The following is a 13,819-nucleotide window of genomic DNA, read 5'->3' on the forward strand; positions in this document are numbered from 1 at the left end:
CCCCCCCCCATGGACGGCCTTGCCGCTCACCACGCGCCCCTCACAACACTTTGACGAGTTGCCACGACCCGGGGGCCATGGCTGCCGCTCCGAGCATCGATTCACTCCGCCTCGTCGCAGGGGCCGCGTCAACCGGTTGCACCAACGTTGGACCGACGTTGGACCAACGTTGGACCGACGTTGGACCGACGTTGGGACATCGTTGGACCGACGTTGGACCAACATTGGACTAACGTTGGGCCGACGTTGGACCGACGTTGGGACACGTTGAGCTGTCGTTGAGCCAACGTTGGACCAACATTTGACTTACGTTGAGCCAACGTTGGACCGACGTTGGACCGACGTTGAGACATCGTTGAGCTGTCGATGAGCCAACTTTGGACGAACGTTGAGCCAACGTTGACCCAATGTTGAGCCAACCTTGGACCAACGTTGAGCCAGCGAACAGACGTCGTTGCTGCCGGCACGTTCACCGTTCAGTCCGTGGCCGTGCGTCGCAGGTGAGAAGATTTCGTTTGAAACTGTTGAAGAGAGGGAAAAATAAAGCCCCCTAAAAAAAAGATATTACATAGACAATCTCCTCGACTGTTCTTCTACTGATGATTGAGGCGGCTTTAAAAGGATGCCGCTCGCCTCCATCGATGACAAACGTCGGACCGACGTTGGGACATCGTTGAACGTCATCGATGGAGGTGAGCACCACGTCGCTTTACTTTCGTGTGACGAGGGGGGGGGGGTCAAAAATCGTCGAAAATCGCGTGACGTCATTTATGGATGGCCCCATACACCTTCGCTCGTTGCAATCCCTTCGCTGCTGCAAAGGGATTGCAACGAGCGGACCAATGAATACGTTTGTTCAAGAAGATATCTTGGTTACATTTTTTTTTCTAAATCATACAAACAAACAAAAAACGTGGTCCATGTTGTTTTTTCGTAGGCCCGAGGCGCGGTGCCTACGTATCAACGTTGAGACGACGTCGGTCGAACGTGGTTGGAACGTTGGGACACGGCAGCTGTTGGCACGTGGCAGGCCCCAACTTTGGCCCCAACAGCCCCACGTGTTTTTTTTATGGACGTCTACACGGCGTGGGTGGGGGGAGAGAGCTTCATCCAGCAGTGGAGTGACGGTGAATGGGCTGCGTGCAACGCATCACTTGAGAGAGCCCCCCCAACCCCCCCAACCCCCCACCTCCCCACCCCCCTCTCAGGCAGTGCCAAGAATGGTGAAGTATGGTCCGCGTTGTGGTTTTCGGTCAAGGCTGAACCGTAGCGGTAGTTTCATTTGTTTTTGTTTCCCCCTAAAAAGCTTCTCGAGAACAACGTCCACCGTCCACGGCGGCGTTTAACTTTTCAGGTGCAGTCCTCGTTTAACGTTTCAGGTGCAGTCCTCGTTTAACGTTTCAGGTGCAGTCCTCGTTTAACGTTTCAGGTGCAGTCCTTGTTTAACGCGCCGGTAGCGGCCGTTGCCTTCCTGAAATAGCGCCGCACTTTAGCGGAAAAAACGATTTCCCGGCACGTGATGTTGTGTACTAACTACGGCTACTATGGTGTAGTAACTACGACTACTACGGTGTAGTAACTACTACGGTGTAGTAACTACGACTACTAAGGTGTAGTAATTACGATTACTACAGTGTACTAACTACTACTACTACTACTACGGTATACTAACTACGACTACTACGGTGTACTAACTACGACTTCTACGGTGTAGTAACTACTACTACTACTACGGTGTAGTAACTACGACTACTATGGTGTAGTAACTACGACTACTACAGTGTAGTAACTACGACTACTATGGTGTAGTAACTACGACTACTACGGTGTACTAACTACTACGGTGTACTAACTACGACTACTAAGGTGTAGTAATTACGATTACTACAGTGTACTAACTACTATGGTGTACTAACTACAGATACTACGGTGTACTAACTACAGCTACTATGGTGTAGTAACTACAGCTACTACGGTGTAGTAACTACTACGGTGTAGTAACTATAGCTATTACGGTGTAGTAACTACGACTACTACGGTGTACTAACTACAGCTACTACGGTGTAGTAACTACAGCTACTACGGTGTACTAACTACAGCTACTACGGTGTAGTAACTACAGCTACTACGGTGTACTAACTACAGCTACTACGGTGTAGTAACTACAGCTATTACGGTGTAGTAACTACGACTACTACGGTGTACTAACTACAGCTACTACGGTGTACTAACTACAGCTACTACGGTGTACTAACTACAGCTACTACGATGTAGTAACTACAGCTACTACGGTGTAGTAACTACTACGGTGTAGTAACTACAGCTATTACGGTGTAGTAACTACGACTACTATGGTGTAGTAACTACAGCTACTACGGTGTAGTAACTACAGCTACTACGGTGTACTAACTACGACTACTACGGTGTACTAACTACGACTACTACGGTGTACTAACTACGACTACTACGGTGTACTAACTACGACTACTACGGTGTACTAACTACAGCTACTACGGTGTACTAACTACAGCTACTACGGTGTACTAACTACAGCTACTATGGTGTGCTAACCACGACTACCAATATACTCTTTGGTTCTTTCCGTAAAGTCACGTAGGTAGAAACAAATTAAAACAAATCACGACGTTTCGATCGCAACACAAGCGATCTTCATCAGGTGGAACAACACAGCAAGATAAAAATGGCTGAAGTAAGCGAGAGAGCTGCCGTGGTAAGAGGTTATATAGGTAAGAAAAGGGGGAGGAGCAAGGGGGGAGAGAGAGAGGGGGTGTGGAGCAGCGGAAGGGGGGAGTGCTGCATGAGCGCTAGGGGGAGAAGAATTGAGGCTGGGGGGGGGGGGGAAGTAGGCTGGGCTAGAAGTGGGACACGGGGGGGAAAGTAACTCGGAAAAATAGACTAGTACCCGTCGGATATGATGCAAACAACCACAACCAGTTAAGGCTTTACCTGGTAATAACATCCTTCCAATGATTGCTCAATTTGTATCCATCCTCTCGGTTCAAGTTATGTCTATGTGTATATATCTGGATGGCTTCATGAACAAACCTTTGATAGTTGCCCGAAGGTTTGCAGAGCACCTTGGTCTCGGAAAAAACAACATCATGAGAGCCTACAGCGTTATAGCAATGGTCAGCCACGGCCGAGGTATTGGTTCGGCCGTGTTTCAGATCTTCCTTGTGTTCGCGAACAGGGTCCGAGACATGTCGTTTCGTTTCCCCAATGTAACAATCACCACAGGTGCAACTCAGTTTGTATACTCCAGGGTATTGCATGTCAGGAATGACATCCTTCACAGATGGGATTAGATCACGGATTTTGTGTCCTGTATTGAATCGGACCTGGATCTTGTGTTTGTTTAAGATTTTGGAAATATTTTTGGTAACGCCTGCTATGTATGGTAAAGTGATGGTTTTGATTGGCAGCTCTCTCGCCCACTTCAGCTTTTTTCTTTCGCTGTGGTTGTCCCACCTGATGATGATTGCTTGCGTTGCGATCGAAACGTCGTGATTTGTTTTATTTGATTTTATTTTCTACCGACGCGACTTTACCGAAAGAACCAAAGAGTATGGATTCCTGCAGTCACGAAAGCTTCAAATCAAGATACGACTACTACTGTGTAGTAACTACGACTACGACGGTGTACTAACTACAGATACTGTGTACTACCTATGACTACTACGGTCTACTAACTACGACTGCTACGCGCCATGCAGCGAGATGGCGGGACAAATCACCGAGTGTCTGCCGCCACCGCGTTACCGTATTGCCGTAACGCCCCAGCCGCACGGCTTGAGAAAGTAGTTCGTTGTCGACCGCTCAGAAACCGCGTTATAACGGAGTGAGTCCCGCGTTATAACAGAGTGAGTCCCGCGTTATAATGGAGTGAGTCCCACGTTATAACAGAGCGAGTCCCGCGTTATAACGGAGTGAGTCCCGCCTTATAACGGAGTGAGTCCCGCGTTATAACGGAGTGAGTCCCGCGTTATAACGGAGTGAGTCCCGCGTTATAACGGAGTGAGTCCCGCGTTATAACGGAGTGAGTCCCGCGTTATAACGGAGTGAGTCCCGCGTTATAACGGAATGAGTCCCGCGTTATAACGGAGTGAGTCCCGCGTTATAACGGAGTGAGTCCCGCGTTATAACGGAGTGAGTCCCGTGTTATAACGGAGTGAGTCCCGCGTTATAACGGAGTGAGTCCCGCGTTATAACGGAGTGAGTCCCGCGTTATAACGGAGCGAGTCCCGCGTTATAACGGAGCGAGTCCCGCGTTATAACGGAGTGAGTCCCGCGTTATAACGGAGTGAGTCCCGCGTTATGACGGTGCGCGCGTCCCGCGTTTTAATGGCGAGCGTTCCGCTTTGTCCGAAAGCGTTTCCCCAAATGGCAGAACCGCGTTGCAGCGAGACCGCGTTATCGTGTGCACACCGCGACGCGCTAAGCGAGGACTTACCGCGCGTTTGTTGTTTACACGTCCCCGTGTATTGATGACATTCTGGCCAATAAAGACGCTCCTGCTCCTCCTCCTCCTCCTGCTCCTCATCGTGGTCCTCGTCGCTGGTGGTGGTTTGAGACTTTCCGCGACTGGACTCAACGTCGCGCGGAGATCGTCAGGCGAGGCCGGCACCACGACCCCCCCCCCCCGCCTCACCAGTGGGTCATGTAAGTGTATACCAGTCTATGGGTCTTTGTGTAAGTCTATGGGGTCATGTTTGTGTATACCAGTCTATGGGTCTTTGTGTAAGTCTATGGGGTCATGTTTGTGTATACCAGTCTATGGGTCTTTGTGTAAGTCTATGGGGTCATGTTTGTGTATACCAGTCTATGGGTTTTTGTGTAAGTCTATGGGGTCGTGTAAGTGTATACCAGTCTATGGGTCTTTGTGTAAGTCTATGGGGTCATGTAAGTGTATACCAGTCTATGGGTCTTTGTGTAAGTCTATGGGGTCATGTTTGTGTATACTAGTCTATGGGTCTTTGTGTAAGTCTATGGGGTCATGTAAGTGTATACCAGTCTATGGGTCTTTGTGTAAGTCTATGGGGTCATGTTTGTGTATACCAGTCTATGGGTCTTTGTGTAAGTCTATGGGGTCATGTAAGTGTATACCAGTCTATGGGTCTTTGTGTAAGTCTATGGGGTCATATTTGTGTATACCAGTCTATGGGTCTTTGTGTAAGTCTATGGGGTCATGTAAGTGTATACCAGTCTATGGGTCTTTGTGTAAGTCTATGGGGTCATGTTTGTGTATACCAGTCTATGGGTCTTTGTGTAAGTCTATGGGGTCATGTAAGTGTGTTCGAGTCTTTGGGTCTCTGTAAGTCTGTGGGTCATCATCATCATTAGACCTCCTTTGCCAGTACCAAAATGTAATAATAGGGTTTTTCCCCTTATTTCTGGCAACAAAACTGAAACCTTTTTACGAGGATTCATGTTACTGCATTAACCACAATACCTGCAGTCAAATGCAAACAAAAAAACACGCTATGATAATATATGATGCATTGTCCTTGAAACTGATTGGTCCACACCAAGGGACGGCTTTCTTTTGAGCCTCGACCCAATTGGTGCTCGACCAGACGACGCCAAAAGGCGTCATGTCAGTGTATGGCAGTCTCTGGGTCTCTATGCAAGTCTATGCTATGTGTAGGGCTTCCCACATATGTAAGTCGATGCGGCTTTGTCAGCGTGCCTGCCTGTGGGTCTATATCATGGCTCACTGTGCACGGGCCGCTGTGCCATGGAGCCAGCGGCTGGGAGACGCCGAGAGACGCCAACCCAGAGAGAGAGAGACAGAGCGAGAGATGTGTGGCCGCCAGGCGCTGTGTGTGCGCGTGCCGTGCGCGTGCCGTGCGTGGGAGCGGTGGCACAACGATTTAGCGCGTCGCGCTCAGAACCCTGCGGCCAGAGTTGGATTCCCGCTCGCGGCCAACACCGGTGACGATCACCTGGAACCCGGGGGTCCTGGGCCTCACCTAGGTCGGCTCGGCCTCAAATTAGTACCTGGCGCGGTGTGTAGTAAACGTCGCCACCGGGGGAGACAAAGGCGGCCGGGCGTGGTGCTGGAAATCCACCCCCCTCGTGTGCCACGGTGCCGGCCTTCATAGGTGCTGCTCGCTAACAGCACTTGCCCCTACAGTCTGTTGGGGGCTACGAGCAGGATGTCTTTGTGTGCGTCCATCCCCCTGGACCTTATCCCGTGGACGCACGTGGAGTCTTGTAAATAGCCCTTCGGGGTGGGTGGCGTCGTGGTGAGGGTGGTGGTGGTGGTGATGGTGGTGACGGTGGTGGTGGTGGTGATGGTGGTGATGGTGATGGTGGTGAGGGTGGTGGTGGTGGTGATGGTGGTGAGGGTGGTGACGGTGGTGGTGACGGTGGTGAGGGTGGTGAGGGTGGTGGTGACGGTGGTGGTGGTGAGGGTGGTGGTGGTGGTGACGGTGGTGATGGTGGTGGTGGTGACGGTGGTGAGGGTGGTGGTGGTGACGGTGGTGGTGGTGACGGTGGTGATGATGGTGGTGGTGATGATGATGGTGGTGGTGGTGATGATGATGGTGGTGGTGGTGGTGATGATGGTGGTGGTGGTGATGATGGTGGTGGTGGTGATGATGGTGGTGGTGATGATGGTGGTGATGATGGTGGTGGTGGTGGTGATGGTGGTGGTGGTGATGATGGTGGTGGTGGTGGTGATGATGGTGGTGGTGATGATGATGATGATGGTGGTGGTGATGGTGGTGGTGACGGTGGTGGTGGTGATGATGGTGATGATGGTGGTGATGATGGTGGTGGTGACGGTGGTTGTGGTGATGATGGTGGTGATGATGGTGGTGGTGGTGGTGGTGATGATGGTGGTGATGATGGTGGTGGTGATGATGGTGGTGGTGGTGGTGATGATGGTGGTGGTGATGATGGTGGTGGCGGTCATGATGGTGGTGGTGGTGATGATGATGGTGGTGGTGATGATGGTGGTGGCGGTGATGATGGTGGTGGTGATGATGGTGGTGATGGTGATGATGATGATGATGGTGGTGGTGGTGGTGATGATGGTGGTGGTGGTGATGATGATAATGGTGGTGGTGGTGATGATGATAATGGTGGTGGTGGTGATGATGGTGGTGGTGGTGATGATGGTGGTGGTGATGATGGTGGCGGTGGTGGTGGTGGTGGTGGTGATGATGGTGGTGGTGGTGATGATGATGGTGGTGGTGATGATGATGGTGGTGGTGGTGGTGGTGACGGTGATGGTGGTGACTGTGGTGGTGGTGATGATGGTGGTGGTGATGATGGTGGTGGCGGTGATGATGGTGGTGGTGATGATGGTGGTGATGGTGATGATGGTGGTGGTGGTGGTGATGACGGTGGTGGTGGTGATGATGATAATGGTGGTGGTGGTGATGATGATAATGGTGGTGGTGGTGATGATGGTGGTGGTGGTGATGATGGTGGTGGTGATGATGGTGGCGGTGGTGGTGGTGATGATGGTGGTGGTGGTGATGATGATGGTGGTGGTGATGATGATGGTGGTGGTGACGGTGATGGTGGTGACAGTGGTGGTGGTGATGATGGTGGTGGTGATGATGGTGGTGGTGGTGATGATGGTGGTGGTGGTGGTGATGATGGTGGTGGTGATGGTGGTGGTGGTGATGATGGTGGTGGTGATGGTGGTGGTGATGATGGTGGTGGTGGTGGTGACGGTGTTGACAGTGGTGGTGGTGACGTTGGTGGTGATGATGATGATGATGGTGGTGGTGGTGATGATGGTGGTGGTGGTGGTGGTGATGATGGTGGTGGTGGTGATGATGGTGGTGGTGGTGATGGTGGTGGTGGTGGTGACGGTGATGGTGGTGATGGTGGTGGTGATGGTGGTGGTGGTGACGGTGATGGTGGTGATGATGGTGGTGGTGGTGGTGACGGTGATGGTGGTGACGGTGGTGGTGGTGGTGGTGATGATGGTGGTGGTGGTGGTGATGATGGTGGTGGTGGTGGTGACGGTGGTGGTGGTCGTGATGATGGTGGTGGTGGTGACGGTGATGGTGGTGACGGTGATGATGGTGGTGGTGGTGGTGGTGAAGATGGTGGTGGTGATGACGGTGGTGGTGGTGATGATGGTGGTGGTGGTGATGATGGGGGTGGTGATGATGGTGGTGGTGTTGACAGTGGTGGTGGTGACGGTGGTGGTGGTGATGATGGTGGTGGTGATGATGGTGGTGGTGGTGTTGACAGTGGTGGTGGTGACGGTGATGGTGGTGACGGTGATAGTGGTGACGGTGGTGGTAATGATGATGGTGGTGGTGGTGTTGACAGTGGTGGTGATGATGGTGGTGGTGGTGGTGATGATGGTGGTGGTGGTGGTGATGATGGTGGTGATGATGGTGGTGGTGATGATGGTGGTGGTGGTGACGGTGATGGTGGTGATGGTGGTGGTGGTGATGGTGGTGAGGGTGGTGGTGGTGGTGGTGATGGTGGTGATGGTGGTGACGGTGGTGGTGACGGTGGTGGTGAGGGTGGTGAGGGTGGTGAGGGTGGTGGTGACGGTGGTGGTGGTGAGGGTGGTGGTGGTGGTGGTGGTGACGGTGGTGATGGTGGTGGTGGTGACGGTGGTGAGGGTGGTGGTGGTGACGGTGGTGGTGGTGGTGACGGTGGTGATGATGGTGGTGGTGGTGGTGATGATGATGGTGGTGGTGGTGATGATGATGGTGGTGGTGGTGGTGATGATGGTGGTGGTGGTGATGATGGTGGTGGTGATGATGGTGGTGATGATGGTGGTGGTGGTGGTGATGATGGTGGTGGTGGTGGTGATGATGATGATGGTGGTGGTGGTGATGGTGGTGGTGACGGTGGTGGTGGTGATGATGGTGATGATGGTGGTGATGATGGTGGTGGTGGTGACGGTGGTTGTGGTGATGATGGTGGTGGTGGTGATGATGGTGGTGGTGATGATGGTGGTGATGATGGTGGTGGTGGTGGTGGTGATGATGGTGGTGGTGGTGGTGATGATGGTGGTGGTGATGATGGTGGTGCCGGTCATGATGGTGGTGATGATGATGGTGGTGGTGATGATGGTGGTGGCGGTGATGATGGTGGTGGTGATGATGGTGGTGATGGTGATGATGATGATGATGGTGGTGGTGGTGGTGATGATGGTGGTGGTGGTGGTGATGATGGTGGTGGTGGTGACGGTGGTGATGATGATAATGGTGGTGGTGATGATGGTGGTGGTGGTGATGATGGTGGTGGTGATGATGGTGGCGGTGGTGGTGGTGGTGATGATGGTGGTGGTGATGATGGTGGTGGTGGTGGTGATGATGGTGGTGGTGGTGACGGTGATGGTGGTGACAGTGGTGGTGGTGATGATGGTGGTGGTGATGATGGTGGTGGTGGTGGTGATGATGGTGGTGGTGGTGGTGATGATGGTGGTGGTGGTGATGGTGGTGGTGGTGGTGATGATGGTGGTGGTGATGGTGGTGGTGATGATGGTGGTGGTGGTGGTGACGGTGGTGACGGTGTTGACAGTGGTGGTGGTGATGTTGGTGGTGATGATGATGATGGTGGTGATGATGATGGTGGTGGTGGTGGTGATGATGGTGGTGGTGGTGATGATGGTGGTGGTGGTGGTGATGGTGGTGGTGGTGGTGGTGACGGTGATGGTGGTGGTGGTGATGGTGGTGGTGGTGGTGGTGACGGTGATGGTGGTGATGATGGTGGTGGTGGTGACGGTGATGGTGGTGACGGTGGTGGTGGTGGTGATGATGGTGGTGGTGGTGGTGATGATGGTGGTGGTGGTGGTGACGGTGGTGGTGGTGGTGATGATGGTGGTGGTGGTGACGGTGATGGTGGTGACGGTGATGATGGTGGTGGTGGTGGTGAAGATGGTGGTGGTGATGACGGTGGTGGTGGTGATGATGGTGGTGGTGATGATGGTGGTGGTGATGATGGTGGTGGTGTTGACAGTGGTGGTGGTGACGGTGGTGGTGGTGATGATGGTGGTGGTGATGATGGTGGTGGTGGTGGTGTTGACAGTGGTGGTGGTGACGGTGATGGTGGTGACGGTGATAGTGGTGACGGTGGTGGTAATGATGATGGTGATGGTGGTGTTGACAGTGGTGGTGATGATGGTGGTGGTGGTGATGATGGTGGTGGTGGTGGTGATGATGGTGGTGGTGGTGATGATGGTGGTGGTGATGATGGTGGTGGTGACGGTGATGGTGGTGATGGTGGTGGTGATGATGGTGGTGGTGGTGATGGTGATGGTGGTGGTGGTGATGGTGGTGACGGTGGTGGTGGTGGTGATGATGGTGGTGATGATGGTGGTGGTGATGATGGTGGTGGTGGTGACGGTGATGGTGGTGATGGTGGTGGTGGTGATGGTGGTGAGGGTGGTGGTGGTGGTGGTGGTGGTGGTGATGGTGGTGATGGTGGTGACGGTGGTGGTGACGGTGGTGGTGAGGGTGGTGAGGGTGGTGAGGGTGGTGGTGACGGTGGTGGTGGTGAGGGTGGTGGTGGTGGTGGTGACGGTGGTGATGGTGGTGGTGGTGACGGTGGTGAGGGTGGTGGTGGTGACGGTGGTGGTGGTGGTGGTGGTGACGGTGGTGATGATGGTGGTGGTGGTGGTGGTGATGATGATGGTGGTGGTGGTGATGATGGTGGTGGTGGTGGTGGTGATGATGGTGGTGGTGGTGATGATGGTGGTGGTGATGATGGTGGTGATGATGGTGGTGGTGGTGGTGATGATGGTGGTGGTGGTGGTGGTGATGATGATGATGGTGGTGGTGGTGATGGTGGTGGTGACGGTGGTGGTGGTGATGATGGTGATGATGGTGGTGATGATGGTGGTGGTGGTGACGGTGGTTGTGGTGATGATGGTGGTGGTGGTGGTGATGATGGTGGTGGTGATGATGGTGGTGATGATGGTGGTGGTGGTGGTGATGATGGTGGTGGTGATGATGGTGGTGGTGATGATGGTGGTGCCGGTCATGATGGTGGTGATGATGATGGTGGTGGTGATGATGGTGGTGGCGGTGATGATGGTGGTGGTGATGATGGTGGTGATGGTGATGATGATGATGGTGGTGATGATGGTGGTGGTGGTGGTGGTGATGGTGGTGGTGGTGGTGACAGTGGTGATGATGATAATGGTGGTGGTGATGATGGTGGTGGTGGTGATGATGGTGGTGGTGGTGATGATGGTGGTGGTGATGATGGTGGCGGTGGTGGTGGTGGTGATGATGGTGGTGGTGGTGGTGATGATGGTGGTGGTGGTGGTGATGATGGTGGTGGTGGTGACGGTGATGGTGGTGACAGTGGTGGTGGTGATGATGATGGTGGTGGTGATGATGGTGGTGGTGGTGGTGGTGATGATGGTGGTGGTGGTGGTGATGATGGTGGTGGTGGTGATGGTGGTGGTGGTGGTGGTGATGATGGTGGTGGTGATGGTGGTGGTGATGATGGTGGTGGTGGTGGTGACGGTGGTGACGGTGTTGACAGTGGTGGTGGTGATGTTGGTGGTGATGATGATGATGGTGGTGATGATGATGGTGGTGGTGGTGGTGATGATGGTGGTGGTGGTGATGATGGTGGTGGTGGTGGTGGTGATGGTGGTGGTGGTGACGGTGATGGTGGTGGTGGTGATGGTGGTGGTGACGGTGATGGTGGTGATGATGGTGGTGGTGGTGACGGTGATGGTGGTGACGGTGGTGGTGGTGGTGGTGATGATGGTGGTGGTGGTGGTGATGATGGTGGTGGTGGTGGTGACGGTGGTGGTGGTGGTGATGATGGTGGTGGTGGTGACGGTGATGGTGGTGACGGTGATGATGGTGGTGGTGGTGGTGAAGATGGTGGTGGTGATGACGGTGGTGGTGGTGATGATGGTGGTGGTGATGATGGTGGTGGTGATGATGGTGGTGGTGTTGACAGTGGTGGTGGTGACGGTGATGGTGGTGACGGTGATAGTGGTGACGGTGGTGGTGATGATGGTGGTGGTGTTGACAGTGGTGGTGATGATGGTGGTGGTGGTGATGGTGGTGGTGGTGATGATGGTGGTGGTGGTGACGGTGGTGGTGGTGACGTTTTAAATCAGCCAGAGCTGGAGCCTCCATCAAGATGGTATCTCACGATATCAGACGAAGTGCGTCAGTAGCTACACGTGACCTGCGTGTCCTCGTCTTGAGCTGTGAATGATATTGCTCTTACTTATAACTGGTTCATAAGCTTCTGTCTTCGCCTCGGCAAAAGTTTCCAATAGATATCATTAACCTGATTATTTTTTTACAATGTTGTATTTACGATCAGACGCTAACTACTGCTCCAATTTTTTTTTTCAATTTCCGAATAAAAATACACGAAATTTGTTGACGATTTCATTCAACTAAAGACGTCCCCATCAGAAACCGCTCTATTGAAAGATTCCGTTATTTTGTTTTATTAGAAAGACTAAACATTAGTGAACTTAATAATCTGCAAGGGGGGACTTTTGATCCTTTACCGTTTTCAAATTATTCGGATTTGAACATCTCAAAATGCGGATTGTTTTTGTTCAAAACCGCTTGAATCCGAAATATTTGAAAAAACAAACAAAGACGGAACAATGGTTCTCGCTTTAATTTGTTGTGTGACGCTCCATAAAACGAAAAGGCCCGCAATCTTTTATCTTGAACGGTTTCTGCATGATACCACGCACAAACATGTTTATGGGACACTCAAAATCGAGATTTTGGGGCCCTTAAAATGAAACATCTCGGGAGGTTCAGATTTGTCCTGTTGCCTGTGTATGACATTTCAGCTTCCTCCCTGGCCGGGTACTACCCGAGAGGATGTTTGAGACATACAGGTCGATGTGGTTATTTGTACAGGTAGTCCTCTACTTACGATGGAGATGCGTTACGATGACGACCCCCACCACATCGTAAGTCAAAAATTGTCGTAAGTCGAAGATGGCCTTAGCCTACCCAGGAGTCTTAACGAATGGTGATAATTTAGCAAAACAGAGCAATTTACAGTACCGTACTGTATAAACTATATGCTGTATGTATTTATTAATTACAATACTGTATTGCACAGTAAAGTGTAAAGAAAAAAAAACCAAGGTAAATTCTTAGCCTACCTATATGAACTGCAATTTACTAGAAAGTTTTTTCAGGAAACAATCCTACCCGCTATTTAAAAAAAACGTTTAACATGCATTGAACGTATCGTGGTAACCCTAAAATTAAATCGCTAAAGCTATGTACCATACATGCATTTAACGTATCGTAACGTATCATATTGTAACTGTACTCACCAAGATCCTGTCCGTCGTCTGCATACTTGAACGATGTTAGGTTGTTGATGTTAGGTTGCTGATGGCAATTTTGTCGTATCGCTATCGCCATCGTAAGTTCGAAATATCGTAAGTCGGACCGTCGTAAGTCGGGGACTATCTGTATCGATATTACATTTACGCAACTTCCAAAAAGCATGACTTTTAACGGACTTGCAGATGAAGCCGGGAATAGCGCCAGCAACTGCTGCTGGCTCGTCAGCCTTGGGGGCGATCGAGGCAAAGCCAGGAGACGTGACCACTCTGCTCGCCCCCGTGATAGAGGACGCAGCGACTGGCTCACATTCACTCGTCACCGGCGGCTCGAGTGGCCGTGACCGTACCCGGTGTGAACGATCACTTCTCGATTATTATTTTCTTGTTTCGTTTGGTCTATGAAGAGAGCGGCTAGGAGATGTTAACTGCCTCGCCTGGTATGCAAGGAGGTCGTGGGTTCGATCCCGATCCTGACGATGCCTGCTGCTGTATATTTGGAGTTTGCGTCTCTCTCTC

The sequence above is a fragment of the Petromyzon marinus genome, chromosome 53 (assembly GCF_048934315.1).
Source record: "Petromyzon marinus isolate PM22_M1 ecotype Great Lakes invasive population chromosome 53, UKy_Petmar_22M1.pri1.0, whole genome shotgun sequence".
NCBI lineage: Eukaryota > Metazoa > Chordata > Hyperoartia > Petromyzontiformes > Petromyzontidae > Petromyzon > Petromyzon marinus.